The sequence below is a fragment of the Gorilla gorilla genome, chromosome 19 (assembly GCF_029281585.2).
Source record: "Gorilla gorilla gorilla isolate KB3781 chromosome 19, NHGRI_mGorGor1-v2.1_pri, whole genome shotgun sequence".
NCBI lineage: Eukaryota > Metazoa > Chordata > Mammalia > Primates > Hominidae > Gorilla > Gorilla gorilla.
In genome coordinates, this window is record NC_073243.2 from 45,817,873 (window position 1) to 45,828,162 (window position 10,290).

Genomic DNA, 10,290 nt, shown 5'->3' on the forward strand with positions numbered 1-10,290 from the left:
ATTGATCTATGTATGTCTTTTCTTAATGGCAGTACCACATTATCTTGATTATTCAACCTTTGTAGTAAGTTTTGAAATCTGGAAATGTGAGTCCTCCAACTTTGATTTTTTTCTTTCAAGATTGTTTTAGCTATACAGGGTCCCTTGTATTTCCACATGAATTTTATAATCAGCTTGTCAATTTTTGCAAAAAAAGGCAGCTGGGATTTGATATGAATTGCATTGAATATGTAAATTTGGGAGTATTGCGATCTTAACAATATTAAGTCTTTTACTGTAACGGCACAGAATGTCTTAACATTTATTTAGTTCTTTAATTTCTTTAAACAGTGTTTTATAGTTTTAAGAAGTTTTACACTTCTTTTATTATATTTATTCCTAAATACTTTTTTATTTTGGATGGTATTATAAATGGAATTGTTTTCTTAATTTTTTTAACTGTTCATTGTTAGTATATAGAAATACAATTGAGTTTTATATATTGAGTCAATTATGTCTTAACATCAAACCAACTTAGCACTAACGTAGAGAAGAAACTCAAGGAGGAATTTACAATAGTGTAACTGGCTTTCTGTGTATATAGTTTAAAGTGAAGTGCTTAGGAAGATCTATAAGGACCTTCTTTTTCAAAAGTAGAAATGTTAATTTCACATAATAAGTGCAGTTAAGAAAAGTAAGCTATAGCCAGTAGTGTTTTTTTTCACAAGTAGTCAATTTCTTGATATTCATTATTGGTGTGTATTGCAAAGGGATTTCCAACATGATTTTAATTTAGCCTAGATTTTAGACCAGTTTTATTTAGATTTTTGGTTTTTCTTCAACCTTTAGTTATATTACTTGACTTTATAGCTCTTTATCCTATGTCCTCCTTTCCAGTATTGGTCATTTCCTTCAGGACAATTACAAACACAGGTAGAAATGGATTTTATGAGGACTGCATATATTCTGATCCTGGAAGCAGTTTTTTTTTTCTCTTGCAGTCTTTCTGGTGTAAAATTATTCTATGTCGTTTTCGTTTTTGAATATTTACAGTATCGAAATAGTATCTTGCATACAGTAAGGCATTTCATAAATTCTTAGCTGATTTTACATGATAATATGGAATTACAGGCAATAATTAATAATATTTTCACCTATTTTGCTGGAATAAAGTCTGAGGGGTAGGCATAGCAGGAGCAGGATAGATTTTTTGAGGTCAAAAGTAAAACATTTTAAAAGATTATGTTATACTATTTCAGACTTTGTCTTGGTTGACTGAGTTTCAGCCAAATTGTAAAATGTTAGTTTACTAGGGTTAAGATGGTGTTAGGAAGGATGAAGCAGTTACAAAGAGATAATGTCAGATATGTAGAAGTGCTTTCTAGTTCTTTCTTATCAGTGTGGATAATGGGTGTTCTAGGATTAAAACTAACCTGAACTGGTTGACAGGTGTTGCTGTTTGCCTGGAAGTGGGCTCACTGAAACAGGCATCATTCTGGCTGTCAGAATTAACTGGGCTGGGAAGGGGAAACTGATAAAATGCCAAAATCAACCAGCTTCAGACCTGTAGAAGTACTTTGTCAGCTTTTCTTAGTGAACAGCTATCGGCCAAGCATTCGCATGTGCCCTGTCTCAGGTAATCATGAAACTGCTGTGTATATAAATTATTGTATTATGTAGTGTTAACTACTAATATATTTGCAGGAAAATCATCAGTGATTTAGACTCCAAGTCTGCCTTTAGGAAAAGCCTGAGTTTTCCAGTTAGGGTTAACTCTTTCATACCAGAACTTAAATTTTATCCTTTTGGGTGAAAACTTAGTATAACATACTATCTTGTCTTCTGCCTTCAAATATATCACTAAAGTTTATCCTGTTTAATAACACAAAGTTGTCATCATTAACTGTAGGTACTATAATGTGCTGAAGATATAATTATGTGCAAACATCAGTGATGTAAGTCCTCACAGAAATAATTTACTTGGATTTTGCTCTCTTAAAAAAGTTCCAAATATCACTTAAAAAACTTAATAGCTCTATTGACATATAATTCACATAGTTCACCCATTTAAAGTATACAATTAAATGATTTATCATATATTCACAGTTCTGAACTATCACCATAGTTCATTTTAGAATATTTTCATCATCTCAAGAAGAAACTTTGTACTTATCAACAATTGCCTCACATTTTCACAAAACACCTTCAGTCCTAGGCAACCGCCAGTCTACTCTTTCTGTATAGATTTATTTACTCTGCACATTTTATGTAAATGGAATAACATTATATGTAATGTTTGTGATTGTCTTCTTTCACTCACCAAATATTTTCAGGTTTATCCATGTCAAAGCATGTATCAGTAATTCATTATTTTTTATTGATGAATTATAGTCCATTATATGTATAAACCACATTTTATTTATTCATCAGTTGATGGACATTTGATTATTTTTGCTTTTATTCTATTATAGATAATGGTGTAATAAAATTAATGTACAAGTTTTTGTGTGGGTCCGTGTTTTCATTTCTTTTGGGTATTTACCTAGGAGTGTAGGAGTGGCTCTTATTTTTTGATTATTTGCTTTTTGTTTCTCATAAAGGTGGAGTTATGCATGCACATTGGCAAGACATCTTATCTTGGGCAGTGTAAAATGTAGAATGGCTGCCTTTCTGTAAAATTAATTAGCAGATCAAAGACTGAAGTTTTTCATAAGTGGCTTTCCCTCTAGAATGTTACCATCTTTGTTTTTTTTTCTTTTTTTACTGTTGTGTATTTTTCACTTGTTAGCACCATTTAAAAAAATCATCTAAATATTATAAGAAATATTGTAAGATTGAAAGTCCTGGATAGTATGTGCATGATGAACCCATTATCTCATGTAGTGTCTTCATAGTTTGCATAGTATCATTTTGCATAGGTTGAATTACTGTGGTAACACTGAGGGGCAGGACAATGGAAAAAATATTCCTAGTCACTAACAATGCTTTGGGAGTAAATTCTAGAATTATGTTATAAAACAATAGCTTTGATATTCTTTGATAAGCTTATGAGTCTGAAAAGATTATTACTTCAGAAAAGCCAATTAAAATCACTGATAAAATATTATCTTAATTTATTATTTATTATTTTATTCATCAAAAATTTATTGAATCCCTGCTGTATGCTAGGCACTATAACTGGTTCTGAAGATTAAAAAAAATAAATAGGGCATGGTTTATGCCCATGAGGAGCTTATCATGTAGTAGATTTTATATCTATCTGTATCTATGTACATATACATATGCATACATATCTCTCCCAAGAATAACAGTACAGCAGATCCCTGAATAACATTTCATTCATCATCGTTTTGTTATATATATATATTTTCAACTTTTAAGTTCCGGGGTACATGTGCAAGATGTGCAGGTTTGTTACATAGATAAATGTGTGGCATGGTGATTTGCTGCACAGATCAACCCATAACCTAGGTATTAAGCTCAGCATCCATTAGCTATTTTTCCTCATACTCCCCCTCCCCCTCCCCTCCTCAACACGCCCCAGTGTGTGTTGTTCCCCACCATGTGTCCACGTGTTCTCATCGTTCAACTCCCACTTACAAGAGAGAACATGTGGTGTTTGGTTTTCTTTTCCTGTGTTAGTTTGCTGAGGATAATGGCTTGCAGCTCCATCCATGTCCCTGCATTCTTTTTTATGGACATGATCGCATTCTTTTTTATGGGTGCATAGTATTCCATGGTGTATATGTACCACATTTTCTTTATCCAGTCTATCATTGATGGGCATTTGGGTTGATTCCATGTCTTTGCTATTGTGAATAGAGCTGCAGTGAACATTAGCGTTCATGGATCTTTATAACAGAATGATTTACATTCCTTTGGGTATATACCCAGTGTTTTGGTCTGCTCTCATGCTGCTAATAAAGACATACCTAAGTCTGGGTAATTTATAAAGGAAAGAGGCTTAATTGACTCACAGTTCAGCATCGGTGGGGAGGCCTCAGGAAATTTACAATCATGGTGGAAGGTGAAGCAAACTTGTCCTTCTTCACATGGTGGCGCAAGAAGTGTAGAGCAGGGGCAAAGGCCCCTTATAAAATCAGCAGATTTCATGAGAACTCACTTATATGAGATTAGCATGGAGGTAACCATCCCCATGATTCAGTTACCTCCTACCACGTCCCTCCCACGACATGTGGGGATTATGGGAACTACAGTTCAAGATGAGCTCCAGATGGAGACACAGCTAAACCATATCATCTAGTAATGGGATTGCTGGTTCAAATGGGGTTTCTGCTTCTAGATCTTTGAGGAATCACCATGCTGTCTTCCACAATGGTTGAACTAACTTACACTCCCACCAACAGTGTCAAAGCAACCTCGTCATCATCTGTTGTTTCTGGACAATTTAATAATCGTCATTCTGACTGACATGAGATGGTATCTCATTTGTGGTTTTGATTTGTATTTTTCTAATGATCAGTGATGTTGAGCTTTTTAAAATATGTTTATTGGCTGCACAAATGTCTTCTTTTGAGAACTGTTTGTTCAATCATCACAAAGACCTCCCTCATATTACCTACTCTGTGTGGTCACACCCATCACTTTTCCTCTCACCATTTCTAATACCTGGCAGCCACTACCCTGTTCTCCATCTCTATCATTTTTTTTCATTTTGAGAATATGAGATAAATGGAATTATAAGTAATGTGATGTTTTGTGATTGGCTTTTTTTCACTCAGTATAATGCCCTTGAGATGTATCCAAGTTATTGCATGTGTCAGCAGTTCATTTCTTTTCATTACTAAGTAAAATTGCATGGTATGGATGTATAATAGTCCCCCTCTTATCCAACTGGGATACATTCCAAGATCCCCAGTGTATGACTGAGAAGCCACCGATAGTAAAAACCCTATATATACTATGTTTTTTCCTATACATACAGATTGATGATAAATTACAAATTAGGTGTAGCACTCTTGTGCTTTTGGGCTACTAAGTAAAATAAGGGTTACTCATTTACTGTAGGGCTACTAATAGCAAATAAAAGTAAAGGTTAAAATAAGGGTGCCTGTGTTACAAGCACTGTGATACTGCAACAATCAATCTGATAACTAAGTGACTGACAGGCAAGATTTCACCATGGTACTGAGAACAGTGTGTAATTTAAAACCTGTGAATTTTTTCTTTTTGGAATTTTCCACTTAATGTTTTCAAACCACAATTAACTGCAGGTAACTGAAACTGTGGAAAGTAAAACCGTGGATGAGGGGGGGACTACTGTACACCAGTTTAACCATTTACTTATTGAAGAACATTTTGATTGTTTCTTATTTCTAGTTTTTAGCTATTATAATAAATCTGCTGTGAGAATTTTGTGTATGTGTTTGTGTGAATGTAAAATTTCACTTCTCTATAATAAATGCCCAGGAGTGCAATTTCTGGAGCATATGGTAAATACATATTTTATTCCTTAAGAAACTGCTGGCTGGGCACAGTGGCTCATGCCTGGAATCCCAGCACTTTCGGAGGCCGAGGCAGGTGGATCACCTGAGGTCAGGAGTTCGAGACCAGCCTGACCAACATGGTGAAATGCCATCTCTACTAAATAAAAAAAATTAGCTGGGCGTGGTGGTGCATGCCTGTAGTCCCAGCTACTAGGGAAGCTGAGGCAGGAGAATCATTTGAACCCGGGAGGCAGAGGTTGCAGTGAGCTGAGATTACACCATTGCACTCCAGTCTGGGCAACAAGAGTGAAACTGTAAAAAAAAAAAAAAAAAAGAAAGAAGAAAGAAAGAGAAAGAAGGAAAGAAAGAAAAGAAAGAGAAAGAAGGGAAGAAAAAAGAAAGGAAGAAGAAAGAGAAAGAAAGAAAGAAGAAAGAAAAAGAACGAACAAACAAACGAAAGAAAGAAAGAAACTGCCAAACTCTTTTCTAATGTGGCTGTACTATTCCCACAAGTAGGGCAGTGATGTTGAAAATCTTTTACAGTGCTAATTTACCATCTGTATCTCCTCTTTGGTGAAATGTCTGCTCATGTTTTTCTTGGTCATTTTTAAAGTGTATTGTTTTTTCACTGTTGAGTTTCAAGACTTCTTCATACATTCTAGATATCAGTCCTCTGTCAGATATGTGGTTTGCAAATATTTTCTTCCAGTTTTTAACTTGCTTTTTCATCTTCTTAATAGGGTCTTTCACAGAGAACAAGTGTTTACCTTTAATTAAGCCCTACTTACTGATTTTTTTTCTTTCATGTATTATGCTTTTGGTGTCATGTTTAGGAACTCTTCACCAACCTGAAGATTTTCTCCTATGTTTTCTTCCAAAAGTTTTATAGTTTTATGTGTTATATTTAAATCTGCAATTCATTTTGAGTTAAATCCTGTATAAGGCATGAAGGTTAGGTTGAAGATCTTTTTTTTTTTTTGCCAATGAATATCTGATTCCTCCAACTTATTTTGCTATCTTTCCTTCATTGAATTACTTGTGTACCCTTGTAAAAAAATCAGTTAGCCATAATAATGTGGGTCTATTTTTGGGTTTGCTATTCTGTTTCATTGGTTTATGTTCTTTTCCAACAATACTACATAGTCTTGATTATTATATTTTACATGTCTGGAGACCACTTTTTCCTTCTTTTTCAAAATTGTTTTAGTTATTTTAGTTCCTTTGCCTTTCCATATTAATTTTAGAATAAGCTTGTCTACACTAGAAAATCTTGCTGAATTTTAATACAGATTATGTTAAACCTGTGTATCCATTTGGGAAGGACTGACTCTTCACTATGTTGAATCTCCCAATCTATGAATGTGGTAAGCCACTCCACTTTATTTATATATTTCTCTGATTTCTTTAATCAGTATTTTGTAGTTTTCAGCATATAAGTCCTGTAAATTTTTTTAAGGTTTATACTTAAGTACTTCATTGTTATGTGCAAATGTGAATGGTCTTGTATTTTTAATTTTGTTTCTGTGTGCTCTTTGTTATACAGATGCTCCTCAGTTTATGATGTGGTTTTGTTTTGATAAACCCATCATAAGTTGAAAATGCTGTAAGTTGAAAGTGCGTTTTCTACTTAAGGTATTTTTAACTTATGATGAAAATGGGTTTATCCAGATGTAACCCCATTGTAGGTCAATGAGCATAGGGAATGCATATCATTTCCACAATTGGAAGTCAAAACATCATAGGTTGTGACTTTTGTATAGAAATATCACTGATTTTTGTCTATGGCCATTCCACCCTGAATGCACCTGATCCTGTCTGATCCCAGAAGCTTAAGCAGGGTTGGGCCTGATTAGTACTTGGATGGGAGAAATATCATTGATTTTTGAATGTTGATCTTGTATCCTGTAATCTTACTAGTTAATTCCAGGAGTTTATTTGTGTATTTCTTCAGATTTAAACCATGTGCCATCTGTAAATATGGAAAATTTTTTTCCTTTACAATCTGTATGCCTCTTATTTCCTTTTCTTGCCTTATTGCACTGGCTGGCACTTCCAACACTGTAGAATAAGGTTGGTGAGAGCAGACATACTTCCCTTCTCCTAATTTAAGGGGGAAAAACACTCATGCTTTCACCATTGTGATGTTAGCTGTAGATTTCTTGTAGATGCTCTTTATTAAGTTAAGGAGATTCTGTTCTATTCTAAATTTTTGGAGAGTGTTTAATCAGGATTGAATTTTGAATTTTTTCAAATGCATTTTTTGCATCAATTCATAAGATCATGTAATTTTGCTTCTTTAGGTTGTTAATGGGAACCATCCTACATCCCTGAAATAAACTTAACTTGATGAAGGTATACTTTTTTTATATATTATTGAGTTCTATTTTTAATATTTTGTTAAAGATCTGTGTGTCTATATTTAATATTCAGAAGGGATAATAGTCTGTAGGTATTGTTTTTATCATCTTTTTCTGGTTTTGATATTAGGGAAATATTAGCTGCATAACATGAATTGGTAAGCATTCTTCCTCATCTGTTTTTTGGTAAGATTGTGTAGAAATAGTGTTAATTCTTTTTTAAGCATTTCATAAAAGTCTTCATTAAAACCCTTGGGGCCAGATGTCCTTTTTTGGAAACTTACTTCATTATAGGTATACACTACAATGCATTTATCCATTCACCTAATTGTGGACATGTGAGTTGTTTCCAATTTTCTCCTTTTATAAACAGCATTGATGGGTATATCCTCTCACACACAATATTGTCTGTAGAAGCACCAACATTCTGTAGGATGTACAGATAGAAATGGAATTGCTGGGCACTTACACATTCACTTTTACAAAATTTCATGACCCCGTAGTGGTCATAAAAATTAACACTCCCACCTGCAGTGTATAAGGTTCAAATTTTCTCATTTGGTATTGTCAGATGCTTTAATTTTTTCCAATTTCATCATTAAGAATTATTCCAGTATGGGCTGCTGTATAAAAAAGATGGACTGAGAATTTAGGTATAGTTCCTAGAGCACTTGCTTTAACTCTTTTTGTTCTCTACTGAGCTATAGCTTTAAATACCAACACTAGCTGAGAGCCAATACTCTATCATGTTATGTGTGATCTTTGTCATCACATGCAATGACTGCCTTCTCTTTCCTCCCATGTTTTATTTATTTATTTATTCAAAAAATCATCAATAAAATTGATTTTTTTGTTATACATGTCAGTGAAGCTTAACAACACATGCATAGGTTTATGTAACCATTGCCTCAATCAGAAAAGTTCCATCATCTCCCAAAAAACTCATTCATGCTATTCTTTATAATGCAGTCCTATATTTCTCCCTTCTTAAGCTCTACAACCACTGATCAAGTCTCAATCACTATAGTAGTGTTTTTCTTTTTGATAATGTTATGGAAATGTAATTATACAGCACATAACTTTTTGAAAGTAGCCTTCTTTCACTCAGCATAATACCTTTGACATTCATTCAAGATGTTGAATGTTAAAAGTTTGTTACCTTTTATCGTTGAGTAGCATTCCATTGTATGGACGTATCCCAGTTTGTTTATCCGTTTGCCCACTGAAAGACCTTTACGTTATTTCCAGGTTTTGACAATTATGAATACAACTGCTATAAACATTTTGTACAGATGTCTACGTGAATATAAATTTTCAGTTTTTTTCTGGAATAGGTGGCCAGGAGTGGGATTGCCTTGTAACCTAGTGTATATTTGTTTTTACAACAAACTGCTGACTTTTTCCAGAGGAGCTGTAGTATTTTTACATTTTCACCAGCATTATATGAGAGTTTTGACTGTTTGCTGTTCTTACCAGTATTTTTATTTTATGTATTCTAATAGGTCAGTAGTAGTATCTCATTGTTGTTTTAATTTGCATTTCTCTTATGACTAATGATGTTGAGCATCTTTTTATGTATTTATTTTCTATCCATATATCCTCTTTGGTGAAGCATTTAAATCTTTTGCCCATTTATATATATATATTTTTTATTTTCTTACTGTTGAGTATTGATACTTTTTGGAATGTTCTGAACACAGGAAATTCATTCCAAGTTATTTATAGATATGTCTATCAGTCTGCACCTTTTCATTCTTTTCATTGAATATCTTTTGTAAACAAATTATTTTAATTTTAATAAAATTTATTTTTTTCCTTTATGGATCTCGCTTTTGGTATCATGTATAAGAATTATTTGTCTGACTTCAGTTAACAAAAATATCTTCTATTTTTTTCTAAAAGTTTTACATCATTTAGATCTGAGATTTATTTTGAGATTTTTTGTATAAGTTGTGAGATTCATTCTGAGATATTTTTGTATATGTTGAAATTCATTTTATTTTCCATATGGATGTCCCATTGTTCCAATACTATTTGTTGTATAGACTAACCTTTCCCTATTGAATTCTTTTTGCATCTCTGTTAAAAACTAGTGGCCAAGACAGACAAAGATAAAAGAAGGAGGAGACACAAAATACCAGTATCAGGAATGAAACAAGATATTACTATAAATTCTGTAGTCATTAACAGAATAGTAAGGGAATAAAGCAAATATCTCTACATAGATAAATTTGATTTGACAACTTAGAATAAATGAATCAATTCCTAGAAAACCACAAAATACAAAATTCATCCAAGACGAAATACAATATTAATCCAATAACCTTTAAATAAATGGAATTCATGATTTAAGAGCTCCCCCAAAAGAAATCTTTAGGCCAACATAATTTCTCTGGGGAATTCTATTGAACATTGAATTTAAAATTAACACCAATTTTGTACAATCTCTTCCACAAAATAGAAGAGGAGGAAACATTTCCAAATCATTGTATGAGGGTATTATTATA